The sequence below is a fragment of the Trachemys scripta genome, chromosome 13, assembly GCF_013100865.1.
Source record: "Trachemys scripta elegans isolate TJP31775 chromosome 13, CAS_Tse_1.0, whole genome shotgun sequence".
NCBI lineage: Eukaryota > Metazoa > Chordata > Testudines > Emydidae > Trachemys > Trachemys scripta.
In genome coordinates, this window is record NC_048310.1 from 27,505,527 (window position 1) to 27,525,842 (window position 20,316).

At 40.4% G+C, this 20,316-nt stretch overlaps 1 long non-coding RNA gene across 3 annotated transcripts in view; it reads left to right on the forward strand.

Moving 5' to 3' along the window:
* The window catches only part of LOC117886663, a 113,159-nt gene that overhangs the window by 30,256 nt on the left and 62,587 nt on the right, over nucleotides 1-20,316 (forward strand). For 2 of the 3 annotated variants that reach the window (XR_004648016.1, XR_004648017.1), the window contains exon 3: nucleotides 1,271-1,432. This is a non-coding gene — a long non-coding RNA (uncharacterized LOC117886663). Of the gene's footprint in view, nucleotides 1-1,270; nucleotides 1,433-17,351; nucleotides 17,903-20,316 lie in introns of those variants that run through there. The other variant, XR_004648015.1, reaches the window with a different exon arrangement.

Consider the following 20,316-nt stretch of genomic DNA (forward strand, 5'->3'; position numbering starts at 1 on the left):
TATTACCTTGAAATTACACATTTAAGCCCATATGTTATTATTTAACATTTATATTGGGGTAGTCCCTAGAGACCAATCAAGTCAGGTTTCCGTTGTGTTAGGTGGTCTACAACTATATAGTAAATGACAGCCCTTGCCCCAAACAATTTAGAATAGAGTCATAGAGCTTAAGGCAAGAAGGGACCACAAGATCATCTGAAAGGAGTCAATACAAATTTTTAAAGTGCACACAAAGCTCTGCATTTTCCCCTTGAAGACTGCTACAGGTGAGAGAGAGGGGAGGGCTCTTCCCACAGTCCCCAATAAGCAATCAGACTGCTTTTAAAGCCTGAAAAGCTGTTCCCAAGGTTATTTCTTCAGATTGTGGGGAAAGAGGGAAAGCTGATGAGCTAAGGGGTTGCCAGAGAATAGAATAGAAGCCCCCACCTCGTGCAAAAAAGAAACAGGAAGCGAAGGTGACTGAAGGGGGAACAGATTATTAGGATTAGCGTCCAGGTTTTTACATGTTTATCCAGACCAAACCTCTGAACCTTCAAAGGCCCCTCACTAATTAACATATTAAGCTGGCTATTTAACACCTATGTCTGGATCTCCAGAACAAGAGTCCATATAACCAGCACATTGTAGAAGCCAAGGTCCTGCCTTCTTGGTCTCAGAGTTATCCATCTTTCTGATGGAAAGTTATCTTTCTCCCCCAACAAGAAGTGTTCTGAAATTTGAATCCATGGGCAAACATAATAGATAATTAAAACAGAAAAGAACCATTACTTAGAAATGATAATTGCTTTGTCAATTTTCCTTTATTTCCTCAGTACCTGGTATAAATAGTTCCTTGGAAAATATGTAGGAAATAACATGCATAACACCATTTTTCTACCTGAGTCTAACCTTTGGTTTCTTACTTCTATTGTTGATAAGAAGCAGGTTTTAACTGTCGTCTTTTCATGACTTCTCAATATGCAAGTTCATACAGATTAAAGTCCATCATTTCAGGCCAGCAATTACTTCAAAGGTTCTCCTCATCTTGAGATGTGTAACAACAACAGCAGCACATTTTCATCTAGTTCTTCAAATGTTTTTGATCAAAATCTTGTTTGAAATAATGCCCATAGTAATCTTATTTTTATTTTTGAAAGCAGAAATATGAGGAATTAAATAATGGGGCTTCATTGTCAGTTAGCTTTCTAAATTGAGGCTAGTAATACTGATGCTTATTGTCTATACTATAACATTTGACTGGAAAGAAAATAAACTATTTTGTATTTATCAGGCAGTTGTGTTCCAGTGTGTGAACTGGGGTGAACAGATTCTGAGCTGATGAAAATTGGCACTGAAGTGAATGCAGCTATGAAAATTTACCCCAGCTAGGGATTGCTGGAAGGAATGGCTGGGGCTATCCACGCTCTACCACTGATTCACTGAATGATCTGAGGTAAGTTACTTGTGTCTCAATGTACTGTGACAAAGTTCCTCCTCTATCTTGGTGGGTCCTGCGCTTATTGGCAGATTTTCTTGCCTCAGAGATTCATGATGTGGGTTGGGGAACAGCCCAGAGACCTTCTCCTCTGGAAGAACCCACAGTCCAGGTCAATTGAGAGGTTTGGGGGGAAACCCAGGCCCTCCCTCTACTCTGGGTTCCAGCCCAGGGCCCTGTGGACTGCAGCTGTCTATAGTGCCTCCTGTAACAGCTGCATGGCAGCTACAACTCCCTGGGCTACTTCCCCATGGCCTCCTCCAAACACCTTCCTTATTCTCACCACAGGACCTTCCTCCTGGTGTCTGATAACACTTGTGCTCCTCAGTCCTCCAGCAGCACACCCTCTCACTCTCAGCTCCTTGCACCTCTTGCTCCCAGCTCCTCACACTCACACCCCAAACTGAAGTGAGCACCTTTTTTAAAACCCAGGTACCCTGATCAGGGCCGACTCTGGCTTTTTTGCCGCCCCCGGCAAAAAAGCCTCCGGCCGCCCCCGCCCCCCCTCCACGCGGCAGGGGGGGACACGGGGGAGGGAGGGCAGCCGGAGCCCTGGGAGGAGGGCGGAGTGCCCGGCCAGGGCTCCGCTCTCCCCGGCGGCCAGAGCGCCGGGAGGAGGCCGGTGAGCCCCGACCGGGGCTCCGCTCTCCCCGGCAGCCAGAGCGCCGGGGGGAGGGCGGCAAGCCCTGGCCGGAGCTCCGCTCTCCCTGGCGGCCGGGGGGAGGGCAGCCGGAGCCCTGGGAGGAGGGCGGAGTGCCCAGCCAGGGCTCCGCTCTCCCGGGCGGCCAGAGCGCCGGGAGGAGGGCGGCGTGCCTGGCCGGGGCTCCGCTCTCCCCGGCGGCCAGAGCGCTGCACCGTGCCGCCCCCCTCCAGGTGCCGCCCCAAGCACAAGTTTGGTGGGCTGGTGCCTGGAGCCGGCCCTGGTTAGCCTGCCTTAATTGATTCTAGCAGCTTCTTAATTGGCTCCAGGTGTCCTAATTAGCCTGCCTGCTTTAACTGGTTGTAGCAGGTTCCTGATTACTCTAGTACAGCCCCTGCTCTGGTAACTCAGGGAACAGAAAACTACTCATCCAGTGACCAGTATATTTGCCCTCTACCAGACTCCTGTACCTCACTGGTCTGGGTCTGTCACAGTACCCAAATAAAAATCCCTACATATTTACAGAGTCAGCTCCTCAGTTAGTGTTCCTAGTACCTACAAAGAGCTGTGGATTCCAAATGAGCAGACACACCTTTGCACCCACACCGTCTCACTGAAAAGGTCTGCCAACTCATTTGGATTTCCTGGCTCAAGCAGGAACTAAGGCTTGTCTGTATATGGGAAATTACAGGCAAATTTTCAGTGTTGAGCCTGATTTTCAGAGCTGCTGAGGAGTAAGTTCATTAGTGGGTGCTCACCAGGTTCTGAAAATCAGACTGATGGTGTCTCCGATTAGCACACAAAAACCAAGAAACCGCAAATCTGTGGCCACTTTTGACAATGTTGGCCTTCACCTTCCTTTTCACATGTGCTTTGCAACAGAAAATAGGGTCAGCTGTACTGCTATAGCTGTTAAATCTAAATTGCTCTACGACATGAGTGTTTTCGTGAGAATTTGCCAGATCTCTATAACAACAAGCGAAAAATCTAGCTAGCATTACAATGTACATTACATTTAATCAATTTGCTATTTGTATTCATTATGTATAGCCTCCATTTTTGAGTCATGAAAAATTGAAAGGCAATTACAAGAAGGAAGAGCATCATGGATAACAAATGATATAAGAAGAGCATAAGCTCTATTAATTGGTCAACTGTGCTTGTCAGTATGTTTAAAGTGATTAAGGCAGACAATTAGATAAAACAATTCTGTGTCTTTGAAGTAAAGCAGAATAGTATCTGGGCAATCACTGGCATGGTATCCTGGCTAGGACTAACATAAACCCATCTACACATGAACTGTGTTAATATATGCTTTAAAAAGCTTTTTAGCTACAGATATTACTTAAAGAAGTCAATGTAACTTTGAGTGAAAAGTGTTATTTGCAGTGCCTGGTAGCCTCACCAAACTATAAATAAGTCTGTCAGCATCTCTATTATAGCCCCCATTGCCAGAGGCCGCTAACTCATCTCTTTTACATTTGAATAGCCTCAAAGAAGGCAAACAAATTAATGGCTCAGATGTCTATTTCTGTAAAGAAAAAAAGGGAGAACAAATTATTTAAACTGTTTTTAATCAAGGGAATATCAAAATGATAAAGTTTTAGCAATTTCATCGCATGTTCTTCTGAAACACAGCTAAATACAAGTATTAATTAAAAGTAATAAAATTGTAAGAGGCTGCAAAAGAAAGGAAGGAAGAAAGAAAATCTGGTGCCTTTTAGTAGCTTGGAAAAAACAGTTTTGGAGCAGCCACAGTATCTTCATATAACAAAAATATGTACCGAACATGTCTACCAGATATTTTTACAAGTGTTTTAAGTAATATCAGCACCTAATATTTTGCATATTTATATATATTTGCTTGGATTTCCAAGTTGCAATGTGTCAAACATTTCAAGCTGCACAAATTTAAGCCTGTGTAGATGTGCATTCTGTCCACATCAATAGCTATCAATTAGTTAATCAAAGTCGGTATAACTTCAGTTAGTTTCTTGGGGAGCAGGTGGCGAGGGGTTGGCCAAATTTTAAGTTAAATGGTATAATTTAAAAATGTAAAGAGTTTATTTTAAGAGGCGATGAACACCTACAGCTCCCATGGACTTTTCATGGTGTATTGGCTGGTCAGCATTTTTGAAAACTCAAGTCCTAAAATGTTACTAGTAAGGGATTGTTGCTTAGACTAGCCTGTGCATGACTTTTGGTCAATCACTTAGGGCATGAATGGCCGACATTTTCAAGAGTGACTAGTGATTTAGATGCCTCCATTTTTTGATTCCCAATTTGAGTTACCCAAAGAACCTGATTTTCATGAGCTGGGTTCTCAGCACTGTCATGAAATCATCTGTAAGGTGTCTCAGGTTGGACACCCTAAATCTGAGGCACCTAAAATCGTTACTTTTGAAAATGTAGGCCACTGTAGGTTTTAGCTCAGATCCTTAGTCTCTTTGTGCTTTAGTTTACCCAATAGTGGAATGTTTATAATAATAAGTAGACACTTCAGAGGTCTATTGTGAAATTTAGAGTTTGAAAAGGTGCTTTGGGATCCTCCAATTAAACATGATATATAAACGCAATTGTTATTTTCCCACATTCTTTTTATAAGCAAGATCACATAAAATTAAACTAATGTACAGACAATTGTACAATAGGCAGGAAACCATGTCATATAAAATCCATTGCTATCTAGGATTTCATGGTTGTGAGTCTTCTGCAAAGTAGCACTCCACAGCAGCAGTGGGGTTAGAACCCAGGTAAATCATTGGAAGACTGAAAATATTCTCATAAAGAGAAAGTATCTATGCTTGCTGCAGAAATTCTCAAAGCAGGAACCATTCATATCACCAGACCATGGCCACATAGAATGTTGCTGACTAAGGGGTTGCTAGAATGTGTCACTGAGCAGCCTGCAAAACCACAGGGAAGCTTGGTTGAAGAATAGGATGTGCTTGAATAGGTCTCTGCTCAGCAGATTGCTGTGAGCCTGCAATGAGCTGTCCTTCAGCTGATTTGGTACTACAAGCCTCCACACTGAGGAGTAGAGGCAGGAGGCAAAGCCAGAAGAATGGGACACATTCTGAGGACCCTTCTCCTCCATGGAGCAACAGGGTCACCATGACAGTCATGAGGGAAGGGCACCAGAGCTGGAAGACTTATACACGCACAGAGGCCTGAGGCCAAACTACAGCCCACTGCCTGTCCACATATTGGGTGGCATACTGGCCTCTTCCCTCTAAAAATGGGGATTAAAAACAGATCCATTGACTGGTGGGCTCTGATATTGGCCAGACCTCTGGAAAATGAGACAAGAGGAAGGTTAGAGAAGCTCCCTGAGAGACAAAAATGGAGAAAACAGCACACACACACACACACACACACACACACACCCTTCCTTTGCTGCTCAAGCTCCATATAACTTTGGAGAAGACATTGTTCACAGCAGCCCCTGTTTAAGGAGACAGGATAAATCCATTGACCATACCTCCTCTTAGGAAATATCAGGAAAATGGCAGCCCAGACTGTGGTGCACAAATCAGTGTTGTGGACATTTTGGAAGGAGGTCAGCATTTCTAAAAACTTTTTGGATTTTTTTTAATGTATAAAATTCTTAATTAGTAAATATTACTTTAGCTATATTGTAACCCCTGTAGTTATCCTTTAGGAAACACAGTGGTTGGGTGTTCTTACTATGCAGTGTCACATACGGAATCTTAGCCTCTGTCTCTGCTGGAGATGGTGGTTGTAGGGTTGAAACTGAGCAAAGAGCTTGGTATAGAAAAATCCATGGCTGACAATCACAAACTTGAAAGAGAGAACCATGGTGATAAGGAAAAACAGACAGAGGTCTGGAAGGAGAGGCTGACCTGTCTGATATGACATCTGGGAAATATGGTTTGACCATAAAGACAGCTGAGCATCAGTAATTATAGGGAGTTTCCTCTGCCACTGCCCTCTTAAGATTAGGAAGAGCTTTGCTGATATCCAGGTCTCAAAGGAAGCTGTTCCTTTTGTGAAGGTCTCTTATAAAGAGTCATGCAGAAATGTGTTTCGGAGATATTCAAAAAGAAGAGTGAAAAAGCTGCAAAAGACATAATGGATTTACAGTCCCTACATTGCCTGGATATTAATGTAGCTATTAAAATCAAGTACAAATTACCCCAGCTGTTTAAAGTCTCCCTCCTCCTGAAGGAAAGAAAAATGACTAAAATAGTATATTAGTAAAAAATGCAGTGAATAAAAGCACTAGTAGCAGCAGAGTGACTGTATGGTAAACACAATCCAGTAAAGCCAATGCACTTTTTCAAGTAGGGTTTGATATATGAATTTGACAACAAAAGCTATCAACAAGGCATCATGAAGTTTTCATTACCTACACTTAGGACATTTATCACATAAGTACCCTGCCATCTATATATAGAGATCTTATTTTCTATCAACAATGGGGAAAGGATGTGAAGATTCTTGACTTGTTGAACTCATTCTACAAAACAACACTTGTTTATGTTTCAGATTGCCAGGGAGTTTTTTAAAAAGAGAAGTAGCAGAAACATTCTTTTGGACAAGAATTTGACTTGTTTATTTTTCAGCCTCCTCCAGTACAAAGGCTTGGGATTTTATGTGGGGTCAGAGAGCATGAGCTTTTTGAAGAAGAGATTGCCCATGCATTTTGGTACTAGGGCATCTTCTCTCAGGGCCCACTCAGATGGAGAGAACAAGTATGAGCATGCCCATGGAGAGGACAGTGTTTTATTCGTGTAAACAAGACAAACATATTATTCATGATAAGAAACCTAATAAAGGAGGGGATGATGGCATAGAGCAACGTTTGTCTCTCCTGCAAGAACAGGAGAGAAGAATTTTGGCAGTAGTTGGGTATTAAAGCACATATAATCAATCCATTCTCCTAGGCAGTCACAGCATTTTGAAACATCATTAGTCTTCCTGGGTCAAACAAATGTATATTACAAAACAGGGCCCCCAGTCCTGCAACTTGTACATACTGCTGCCCTTAAGTGGCAGTCAAGGCACAGCATTAACAAGTTGTGTGTAACAAGTTGCCGGATTGGTGACTAAGAGGATAACCAAGCATGTTTTATAGGAGGATCTATAATAAAAATGTATCTATCTAGAATTAAATATTGTGTGATGTAGTTATCTTTAAACTTAGGACTTTGCATGTGTACTACTGAATAGGCTGGCACATTGTAGGACTTGTGCTCATTTGGAAGAATATTTATATACAGGATATTCCAAGAACTTGCACATACTCAGATTCTATTGGCTCATGGTTGATTGGGAGTAATTATGTGGTCTCAGGAAGTATCAGTGGTCAGCCATAAAGTTCAATTATTTTGACATGGGAGATCAATAACAAGAGTCTGAAGCAATAATAAGACCCAGGATTCAAAAGTTGCTTGGCTAAAAATGACCATTTGATTAATCAGTCCTAGATTTCAACTATAATATGACCTCAAAGATCAATAACTGGAGCAATTCTTCACATCAAAGCACTATTTAATCAATTGGTTATGCCACTAACCTAAGCTATGTTACTCTCTTCATCTCTAGAGCACACAATGCAATATGCCACAGTATGAAAGTGCTCAAATTGGTAGATTAAGATCCACTACCTACTGTATGGCATACTTTACTTTCTACCACTATCAGAAGAATATTGTTAAATCTGTCATTATTAATTTCTGTAATAGACTGCAGATACCACCACACATTGACTTCTGTTTTAATTCAACTCAAGACTGAGTCCCTCAAAGTAAATATTAATCAAGATCAATAAATCTTGTCACTGATCTCAACAGAAGCCAATATCTGATATCTGAAACTCGATCCCAACTCTGGCCCTCCCTATTACCTTTTCCCCCCCCAAGTGGATTTTTCCTTTCTACTTTCCCATATTAGATGTAGTCATCCACCTCTGACACAAGACAGGCTGATTTTCTTCCTACCCATCCCATCTGGACATAGTGACTCTTTACTCTGTACCCGGGATCCAGCCAGTACTGTCTTCCTCTCACTAGCCAGCATCATACCACTTTTTATAACTCACTCTTTGGTGTAAATGTTGTGATGCACCCCGTGCTTCCTCCCCTCTGCCTCACAGGCTCACACAGCCCACACTCCCCTCTCTCTCCCTGAAGGCTGCATGTTCTGTATGATTCAGTCATGTGACTGAAAAAACATTGATATTACCTGGGGGTGTCAGAAATGGGAAGGTATCCAGCATGCATAGGACTTTTCCCTCTTTCTGCCTCCTCCTGATCTTCTTTGCAGCAGCAAGCAGCTAACAGGCAGCAAGTAACCATGAGGTTCTGCTCATGTTATTTTTCTCTTGGTGTACAGTATGATCTGACATAGGTGATATTAGACACAGTTGTGGATGGGGGTGGTTTCTGGCCCCATTTCACTGTGGTGGTGTAAAAGCAAACCTACAGCCAGGAACAATCAGCACTGAAGCACACCTTTACTGCACATCTGCTTTCTAGTTTGATTGACTACCTCTGCTGCATCTGGCCAAATATTGGACCTCCTTTGAATGCACCCAGATCTCAAGGATGTATTGTTCATTATCCACTAGGGACTTCTGCCATTGCATTGCCGTTATTGTATCCCAAGGCTGCGGGGATTTGCTGTAACAGCAAGAAAGTAGAACAACAAATTGGAAGCCAATATTTAAAAAGCCAGAGGTTCAGGGCCTCATGTAATTGTTGCACTGAATTTGGGAGTGCAGTTAGTGACTACTGCATAGAAGGCTGAGTATGTCTAACAATTTGACTAAACAAGTCATATGACTATGCTAATTATATAGATATAGATAAACTTGTTTTCAGATAGATTTAGTTAAAATAGGTAAAAAATATTCTAGAAACAACTTATTTTAATTGAGGAAAGAGCTTCAGATGTAGTTTTCCTTAAGGATGAAAATGTATGTCAATATTTTCTCCCCACTTTTTTAAATCAAAATTAAAAACTGATTATTCTTTTCCATCGACATTGTGAAACTTGAAAAAATTTGACCAGCTTTGCTCAGCACAAAAAATGAGAAGCATGAGAGGCCCGTGATATTTGCAGAATTTTTTTCACAGGGCATCCTTTAAATCAGAGAAGTCTTTTGGAGGGTTGACTGCCAACCATTAGAGAACTCTTTAAACACAATCCTACAGAGGGCAAGATCTTTAAGAAAACTTTGAATGAGAAAAATGTGTGCAAAGCACCAATTATAAGGAAAAAAATATTTTCAATTGAACACCCTCCTCAGTGAAGCTATTTTAGGAGCATAGTATCTAATAACCACTGTTCTGTGCCTTCAGCAAATAGATGTACAGATGTACAAATGGATATACAGATCCTTCATGTAATTGTTCAGGCACATCACACTGAAGGAATGTGCCTGTTTTGAGTGTCTCAGTGCTGGCTTTAAGACACCTTTGTTTGAAAATAGGGCACCCTGATGTCATTTTCAGACTGCCTCTGTAAGGCAGTGCTTGAGCCTGCATGAGGCATTACCGCAGCAGCTATTCATGCTTCTCAGGAACTGCAGGAAGTACCTCTTTTAAGAAGGCCTTTTCGTAGGGTGACCAGACAGCAAATGTGAAAAATCGGGACGGGGGTGAGGGGTAATAGGAGCTTGTATACGAAAAAGACCCGAAAATCAGGACTGTCCCTATAAAATTGGGACATCTGGTCACCCTACCTTTTGGGGAATGTATTTGGGGGGAAAAAAAGGGTTGTTACAGGTAATGTAAGCCAGAGGGCCAACTCGCTGGCTGGTGTATCAAATAAAGTTCCAAACAGTGGCAGAATTTCAGTCCCTTTCTTCCGGGATTCCTCAAAACCAAAACAATTCAACATAAATCAAACAGATAAAACGGATCATGCTGCCTGGCTACTTCCCAGATCTTTTTCCTGAGTCAGACTCCTGCATGTTCCCAACAGATGTCTCTCCCCAACCCGACTTCCTTGCTGGTTTTTTATCTGAAGCCCAGGTGACCTGCAGGCTATTTGTGGCATCAAATCCCACCCCCCCATCTTGCCCTTTTACATCATGATGCAGGTTTAGCATTGGCGGTAGCTGTGCTGATTCCAAGTTATCTGCTACGGTTGTCTGTATTGCAGAATGTTTTGGTTTGGCAGCTGGTCTGTAAGCATCTGCGCTGGGATTAATTTCTCTCAAGTTCAGTTGTAGAGAACCCTGTGTATGTTGTTAGTGCGTTTATGATGTAATGGCTATGAGAGTATCAAAAAAATAAATCCATCGTCATGTAGGAGGTAGCTAATTAGTCATAGGTGGAGTTAAGCCCAACTCCCTGAAAAGCCAATCCCACCTTGTGATAGATAGGCAATGATGTAGGTCACACCAACTCCCCGTTCCCCCTCCCCCCCCAAAAATCAAACACCACCCACCAGCTCTGGCTATAGGTATTGGAATATTGTGTATGTGGATAAGAAATATTTATTATCACAAAAATGAATTGGAGTGATAAAAGAAAGGACCTTAAAATCCTCTCAGAAGGAAATTGCAACAATATAAAGATATTCAACAATTTAAAAAAATACCGATATCTAAAATATTCAGCTGCAAATGGTCTAAAGAACAGGAGCATTTTCAAAGGGAAAAAGATTCTTCCCCAATGCCATAAACATTCTTCAAGAAAGTCAGCTGCTGAGTGATGTGCAGTTATTTAATGAGTTAATCTCGCTAAGCTATTTGAACTCTCAGAAGGGCTCCCACCCTGTTAGCTATGTGATATCTTTGAAATGAGCCTTTCAAATGATTATAAGAATATATTAAAAAGCAGCTAATTTAAACTGAACTTTACCAGAATTCCCATCTGGATCCGGTTGTGAGTAATGAGAGGAGGGGCAGGGGGGTTGTTATTGTTGAGCTCTTCTGTAATTACTGCAGTCAAGTCTGAGATAGCCACTGGGCTACATAAATTATTCCTGGTATCAGTGGAGATACATCAGTGATGATTTGGATCTCCATTTCACAAGCTTGGTCGTACTGTTCTTTCCACACAGCAATTCAAAGATAGTTACTGGCTGCAGTGATTTACATCTGATCTAGCTGAACATTAGCTCACTCACATATTTCCTAAAGAGATAATGCAGGGCCAATAAACAGTGGCAAAAGTTTTCCCTGAATATCTAGTCACATTCTAAAGCAAATTTCCATTTGATCATGTTCTCAACCTTTCTGACAAACATTCAAATGCACTAGTCTTGTGAAAAGCAAATATTGAGCCCAAATGCTTCACTGTTAATTGAAAGCACATTTTAAAAACGATAATGCTGATTGTAATAGATGCAATTCACAATCTAGGTACCCTGCTTTGTTAGTTAGTTTTGTAAGTCATTCACTCAAGGAACAAAAAACAAAAAAAACAAAAACAAAAATACTAGCATGTGGCATCTCCATTTCTGTCTCCTTTCATGTTCACCCTACCATTCCCTCCTCTGCACCAGTGATGCCATCCATAATGCCCATTAACAGCCATCTCCTGTTTCCACCTACATTTTTCTGTGCATTCCCCAGCTCATGATATGCCCTCCCCAAACAAGTTCTCTTGACCACTTACTTCTCTTTATTAAAATTCTTCCTCTATATTAACTTCTGCCATATCTTCCACAAGTGAGAGAAAATTAAACTAATTTTAACATACCCATGCCTTGCTGAGTAACTACATGATCCAATCATAGAATCATAGAATATCAGGGTTGGAAGGGACCTCAGGAGGTCATCTAGTCTAACCCCCTGCTCAAAGCAGGACCAATCCCCAACTAAATCATCCCAGCCAGGGCTTTGTCAAACCTGACCTTAAAAACCTCTAAGAAAGGAGATTCCACCACCTCCCTAGGTAAGCCATTCCAATCGTTGTCATCTTTGTCCTTCCTCTCACCTTTCCACCTTCTTGTTGGCTTACGACCCTCACTTGTGGCCAGGGTGTGATCTTGCAAGGACACAATCTCTTGTCCTCCTCCTTGAGCAGCGTGGCTCCACAACACCTGCCTACTCAGTGCTGTTACTTAAAAGCCACAACCTCCCCTATGTATTTTCTTTTCTTACATATAAACATACAACAATGGCCATATTTACAAGAAGAGCAGACTGGACAAAATCCACACAGAAAAAACTTCACTTGGTATGAACGAACACTGTGAAGAACACTGTAGGAGAGAAACACTTGACATTTCCACTGTTGTCCCGTCAGAACAGTCTTTATACTATGGTGACGGACCTGGTATAAAACAGATTATAGAAATTATATAAACCCCTCATTGTAGATAATGTTTTTAATGGATAGTATTCCAGGAGCAAAAAAAGCTCTAAATTATTTATCCCCCCTTCTAAAATACATTGCCTCTCATCCATCTTTAGATCTTTTCTAACCTGTTCTTTCCTAATATTCAATTCACATCAAAACTGACAATCTCAGCAGCTGATTTACCAGCAGAGGCTGAGTGAGTTATTTTTAGAAAATATACAGTACATTTACTAGCACATTAGAAAGTAACTACAACTAATCAGCAATTGGTTAAACAAATAGAGTGCATTTTGGTTTATTATTCATGTTTGTTCAGCCACTCTTTGAGCTGGTCAGTAAACAAGAAATCATCATCATCTTTGTGAACATTTTCACAAAAATATCATCCACTTTTGTCAATCAAAATTTCAATGAAGATTTTCATCTACATTAGGAAACATTCAGAAATTTTCCATCAGCTCTACCTAGTCTCTAGTTCCCCAAATTCAGCGTTCACAACCAATTTTCCAGTTATCAGTCAAAATTTAGCACGAAGATTCTTCTGTATTCTGTTAACTAGACACTGGTTGCATAAAAGTAGCCCATTCAGAGTTTGAGGGCAAACCCAGCTGGACTGAAACAGTTTGGGGCAGGGGCTGCCTCTTTGCTCCACAAAGAGCACCTAGCACAATGGGGTCCTGGTCCATGACTGCAGCTCCTACCTGCTATTGCAATGCAAATAATTATAAATTATTTGCCTCCTAATACAAGCTTAGAAAAAGGGGGAATCTGCATTTCCAGAAACAGCCCTACCGGTCACAGGTGTCAGTGGTTCCAGCAAAGCAGTGAGAAGCTGCATTTGAACAGTAAATTGACACCTTTTGGATTTACAGTTGCCATGCATGCTCTGAATCTAAGGAAGTCATTGTTTTCTGACAAACCATTTGCTGGGGTGAGCAATCTTCATGGCACTTTTATCTCCAGGCCACAAAGCTAAAAACGACTGTACCATACTGAAACTTCCTTGGAAAGGCTCCAATACCTCCCCTTAGACAGCTCTTTATTTTCACTATTTAAACTATACACATGACAAATACAGAGTAATTGTTTTAAATTCCAATGCTTTGCCATGATAGTACAGTGGATGAATAATATTTTCCTCTAATAAAATTAGCTGTTTTCTGAACTCAGATCAGAACTGGATGTTTTTGATCATATTATGCTAAATGCTATTTTAAATGTCTGATTTATTAAATTTATTGTAAACTGACTTCAGAGTAGGGTTATTGTTTTATAATTTGAAAAACATCTGAGGGTCACCCTGTCCCAAAACCACTGACCAAGATTTAACAATGGTATCTCACAGTGGTGGTGTAATTTACTTGGTGGGTGAAAGCAGAGGGGAAGGGGTGTTACACTGTGATAAAAGGTTGTTTAATAATAGACAAGATAATAGAACTGGTTGTCCAAAAAAACCCCAAACCAACCCAACAGAACAGGGATGTTATTTAAACTGGAACAAATGGAACTGGATTCCACCTACCTACAATAGTATATATATTCTTCATATATTTAATAATAATAAGGAGATTTGAATACACATACACACTGACTATAAGTTACCACTAAGTGTATTTCACTAAATATAACCCTCTAAATAAAAAAAAAAATGTATCTCTGTATGTATTATCTAACAGGTTATTATTATAATTATTTATTTTTAGTTCAAGGTTCCCCTTTTCCCAGATCTCTCACTGGGTTCTGTCTAGCGACTAAGTCAGTCTTTGAGCTTCAAGCACCTCTCAACTTCCTGTAGAGATGGACTTGATTCCAGTGATGCTTGTTTGCGGGTGTGCACATTATACCAGACCCATGGGATCTTGGATTCTCCTGTTCTGGGTCTCCAGGACAACACATATCAATGACAGGAGATGATTGAATCCAATGCTCATGAACATATAGGTGCAGATGCTTAGGAACATCCATCAGACACAGACTGACTTGACCAGTCAGCTTTAAGTTGACGGCCCCTCTCCTGCATGTCAGTCTGTCCTGCCCAATCTCAGCCTCTCCACTCCACCCTGGTTTCCCTCCGTCCCTCTGGCTGCCCCCCTCCCCTTGCCACGTTTCTCTCCATTTAATCCCAGATTCTCGGTCTCTCTCTAAGCCTCCCCCCTGCCTGCCTCTATCCCTCAACTGTACTCCTCTTCTATTCCAGCTGTCACTTCCCCTCCATCTGAGAGGAGGAGCCACCTCCTCTCCATCGCACAAGGACAGTGCAGTCACTTTGAACACACCCTAAATCATATATCCCCATACAGGGGGGGTTCCTTTACCATATTTTCTTTCAGAAGAGGGCCAGATCCTCAGATGGTGTAAATTGACACCATTCCATTGACTTCAATAAAGCAATACCAATTTACAGCAGCTAAAGATCTGGTCCAATCATTTTTAAATATATGTATTCGGAATTCAGCTTTTATAGACTTATATTATTAATTTCCATAGAACTCCTCACATCAACACAGGATTTGACCCCATAATATTAAATAAAAGTTACTAATAGGAGAACTTGGAAAGGAGCTTCCAGCAGTAATTATGGTGTCTGGCCAGTATACTTTCTCTTCCGTTGTCATAAAATCACAATGAAATCTGGAGACCTAATATTGGATTATTCTACCAAAGCAGTCAGAAAATGCCCACCATTTTTAATTGCTAACATTTACTTGATAGTTTAAATAGCAGTGAAATGAAAGGTTCTTAAATTTTATATTACTTTAAACAATAACTGTTTGTAATGTGTTGGGAAAGATTATTAAAGTTCACTTCCATACCGCAGCTGCAGGAGTCTGAATAGTAGAGTGAAGAAGCTGTAACATTGAAAAGGTCAGGAATGACATTCATCTACTCCAGCTGTCAAATCAAGGGAATGTTAACAAAACTAGTCCCTAGTATAGTAGCTAATTTTCTGCATGTATTTTGGTCTGATCCTATGTGTGCACTAGATTAATGACTAAACCAGAGGAAGGACCACAACTATACAGCACACCATTTTCTGAGCCTGCCCTTTGAATTCAAGTCCCCTAAACTAGCTAGCTTAATTGGAATATTTTAGCTACATTGTCACAGGAGGCTAAACATATGAATGGATATTCAACAATCCTGAAAGTTAGGGGCTTAAAAATTGCCCTATATTTAAAATTCTTATCATATACACACACATTAATGAGAGAGAGAGAGAATTTTTAAATGATAGCAGCAAAGCATGAGATTTTGTAACAATAGAAAAGTCTTTACCTTAGACCAAATCCTTTGGAGATGGCCTGGTTCTAATACCACAGAGTCAAGGATCCTCACTTCAACTTCAGCAGCCAATCCAACATTCAAGCAAGATAGTACAGATGTAACAACCCTAAATATGGCTCATCTTTCAATGAGAACTGAATCTGGGACTTTCATCACCAAAAGCACAGGCTTCTATCACTATACAGAGAACCACCTTCCTGGGAAATACAGCAGACGCAGGAACCGCTTTTGACCCACAGCACATTCATTTTCATGGGAAGACTAATGCTCAGTCTTTTTAGACAAACGGATTGTAACTGTTGTTGGCCCTTTTATAATTCCACTGGTGTATGTGTTATTAACCTACATTTTAAAGGTGTTATAGAAGGGCTGAACATACAATTCTAATTATCATAGGTAGCAAGGAATCAATGCTCAAAAAAACAAAAAACACCCCAAACAAACAAAAAACCACATTTTGTTCCTGTATTGCCCCATATCATACATCAAATTCTGATTTGTTTTTTGTTATGTGAAAAGATGCATCAGTAACAACCTGACATGATCTATGACAACATATTAAACCAGGATGTAGCTTTCTGGAGAATGCAGGCATCAGAATATAGATTACTTTATTCTTTATTGTTATTTGACTTTTTAAATAGAGAAATATTACATGAAACAAACACATGTATAATTGCAAGTCTTCCAAAAAAAAAAAAAACACAACTGGAAGTGACTTTCAAAACAGACATACCAAAGATTAAGACAACTTCTAAATAGGTTTATCACTAATCAATGACACAGACAAATTATACTCCTCCCAGAAACAAATGCAAGGAAGGCTTTTCAGAATTACTCCACTCTAGAAGTAAATCACACACCAAAACTACCAGAAAAAAGCATAAATGGACACATGTATGTACGCACATACCCACCCACCCCAAGAACGAAGGAAATTAGAGAGAGGAAAAAATATCATATGCCCACCAGTACCTGGGTCCAATTGAGGAATGTAAGAAAGCCATATTTTCACCCACCTGCTATGCCTAGATGTTGGAAGATACATTTCTTCATTATCTGTATATTTCCTTGCTTGTGTCAGTATGTTTTTAACATTGCATGATTTTTCTTTCTGCAAACTCACAAACACCTTGTGCTGTAAATGGGTTGGCTGTTTCGGAGTTGATTAATCTCAACAGAATTCTGTGAGAAATCTGCGCTATATTAACAACATGCGGTTCCAATTACAATGTATTAGCAATCAAGAAGTCTTCTTATAATATACTTTTCTGGGAAAACCAATACCAGTCTCAAACGCTTAAAGTACATCTGGATCTGAGCCAATTGATAGAACCAGAAATAATGCCAAAGCCACCTATACCATTGCCTGTGGAGTTGGAAAAGATATTACTGTACAGAATCCAAAGAAAGAGTAAATAGATCTCAGCTCCTTTGTAGCCATGTGAAAGGAGACTCCACTCAGAGATAAAGTCTAAGCAAGGTCAAGGAGAGCAGCAATGTCTAATCACTGGTGTGGGGATGGGGTCAAGAAGAATGAGAGAGAGGGGAGCCAAAAACTCATGCAAGTTTTAGTCCCATATCTTTGCCGGAGAAAAGGTTTGTTCAAAAGAGCTTCCAACAATTTAACATCATGCTTTCTTGAAAAGACATTTTCCTTTATGCTCACCAGGAAGCCTGACAGTACTAAGACTATAGGTCTTCCAGATGTCATTCAAATCTCCTAGCACACTCCATCATCCAAAAGGAAAGCCACAAAGATCCCTCTGGAATTGTGCATCATTCTGCAAACCAAGCCAAAGGTTGAGACACTAATTGTTCCTCTTGCTGTAAGCATCACTTCTGCAGCACACCCAGCTGCTGCCGGCCCATAGAGTAAGAAAAAGCCAACTCAGTGTTTGAGCTCTGATCCTCTGCATAGTAACAACTCACCACTGGGAAAATTTATTATTAAAGGAAGGTTTTATATTGATATGATAAATATTTATGCAGCACTTGAATATGCAGAGACTTCTGTTTACCTGTACCTACAATTTTAAGATTTTAATGTTTTTAATTGTTTGAGATCTGTAGTGATTAAATGCTGCTTGCAGGATTTGGGAAATGACCATTCTTGATTTCCAAATATTCTATTAGTCCAAATATTCCAAATCTTCTGTAGCATGGGCCACATCTTGAGAGGTTGGCTTGTGAACACCTACCTGCACATCCATGATTGCATAAGCGACGGTGTCTGTTGGTATGTCTACACTGCAGTCAGAGCGGTGACTGCAGCTCACAGGCATACCCAGGCTAGCTTTGATGTAGCTAGCATTGCTGAAAATAGCAGTGAAGATGCGGTGGCAGAGACCCCAGCATGATCTAGGAAGGCAAAGACATACCCAGGAGTCTGGGAGGGCTTGAATAGCTCGCCCTGCTATGTCTTCACTGCTATTTTTACCGGCATGCTAAAGATGATAGTTTAAATACATGCATGCTGTTTTTAGCTGCAGTCACGCCTCCAACTGCAGTGCAGACATACTCTGACTGTGAAGACCGCTTCTTTCTCCTGTTTGCAGTCTAGTGACATACCTTGGCCAACAGCAGCAATTCCTTACATGGAAAAGTGATATTACAAATTGTTAAAGCTAAGATATTAACCACCATTGCCCATAATATCTGACTGTCTTGTGTGCATTCAAATTATAGCTTGGATCACAGGTGATAATTCAAATGTGAAGTGTTTTTGCAAGTAGGTTTCAGGGTATAATAATTACATCTGTAAACCTCTGTAAATGTGCTTCATCCATGCTAAATGCTATGTATTATTATTTTGGCAGTCTATAAAAGAAGAGCCTATTGACTAGAACAACAGGAATTTTGCCAAGCAATACTGAAGTGACACTGGCAGAGATGTCAGGAAGCTTGAACAATGCAAACCTATATTATACTTGGTTCAAGACAGTGCTATTGTTGTCCTCCACTTAATAAGACCTTATAAGCACTAAACTCACTTACAATTTTCTGTTAAAGTTCATTGCCCTTGTAAAGGACAAGGAAAGGCAAATCTTTAGTTAACAAAGTAACAGGAGAGCAAAGAACAAGAAAAATGAGGTAACGTAAATAATAAGAGAAAAAGAATCAATAGTAACTGTTAGTTGCAAAATGATAAGAGTGATTGGTCATTTGCCCAGCATTGTGTGAGTGGAATCACTAATGGGCAATTTGTCTCCTCACGACTGTGGTGGACCAATCAAAAAGGCAGGCAGAGCATTGTATTCTTAAAAGGTACAACTGATCCTGAATATAGAATTCCTAGTTGATTCGGCAGGTCTCACTAATCAGTTATTTTGTAAATGGGAGGACACCAAATACATCAGTTAGAACCTTATTTTTAATTCCATTTAAAAAAACCAAAAAAAACAAGAAGGCTCATTGATCGGTTTCTACATTACAATTCATTTCCATTGTTGTGCCACAGGAAATCTCAAGTACAATTAATACATCCAATATTTTTCTCTCTCTCTCTCTCTCTCTCTCTCTATATATATATATATACACACATATACATTTAACTTTTTTTAGGGGGATGTGTGTGTGTGTGTGTGTGTGTGTGTGTATATATATACACACACATCCCCCTAAAAAAAGTTAAATTTTAATAGCAGTGTTTCCTGACTGCATGTATTCAGTTCCCTACCATACAATTGATTATTTTACTTTAGAGATGCTGAATTGCTCTTTGTGCTCTAGGTCACTTATGTTGTGTAAATGCTTGATACATATAAAAAGGAGCCCTACTGTGGCACTGGTAGCTAGGAAGTTCATTCTTTGTAGCACACTCCCATTTGTCACACCTGAATGAATGGAAATGAGTGGGATTATCAGGAGTCAGAGTTCCTGAATGAGGACCTGAAGCCAAATCCCGAGACGTTCTGAGCATCTTCACCTCCCAGTTACTGAGGACACTCTCAGGATTTGGCTTTGTCAGGACGGATTTAAAGCAGAGAATTCCATTTCAAAACACACACACACACACACACACACACACACACACACACACAAAATCTCTCTGATTGATAGAAAGAACTGGGTTGGCAGCAGACCAGTTAATTCAAAAGCACTAAATACGCCAGACTTCCATAATGTGCTGGAAAGACTGATCTAGTTTTAGCCCAAGAACGTCTTTCTTTGTGCAAAGCCCATGGTATTACCTGGAAGCCTATTTAACTGACGATTACTGACAGTGATTTCGGTGAGAAAGCTCTCCCTGTGCCAAGCTCTGCTGCTGGAAGGTACTGAACAACTTTGCTATCGTGCAACATATCTCGTCTTCTAGCATCAGTGAAGTGCGATGGATCGATTGTACAGAACTGATCCTTCTCTCCTTTCAGACTTGCTCTGATACACCAGAAGAGAGGCTCTTTATTCTACAACGATAACTAAACTAAATCTGTTTTACTTCTGGAAAGGCCATTAATAAATCTGAGCTAATTTAGGGATAATTGGGACCCATGGATGTCCTTCAGTGTCACCCACATAACCAGCTTTGAGGTGTTGTATTAATTTAGATGGAATAAAGGGGTCCAAAGAGTCAGAGGTGTTAACATGATCCGGTCACTGTCCTACATTAAACAGCTTTAAACAAGATTTAGAAT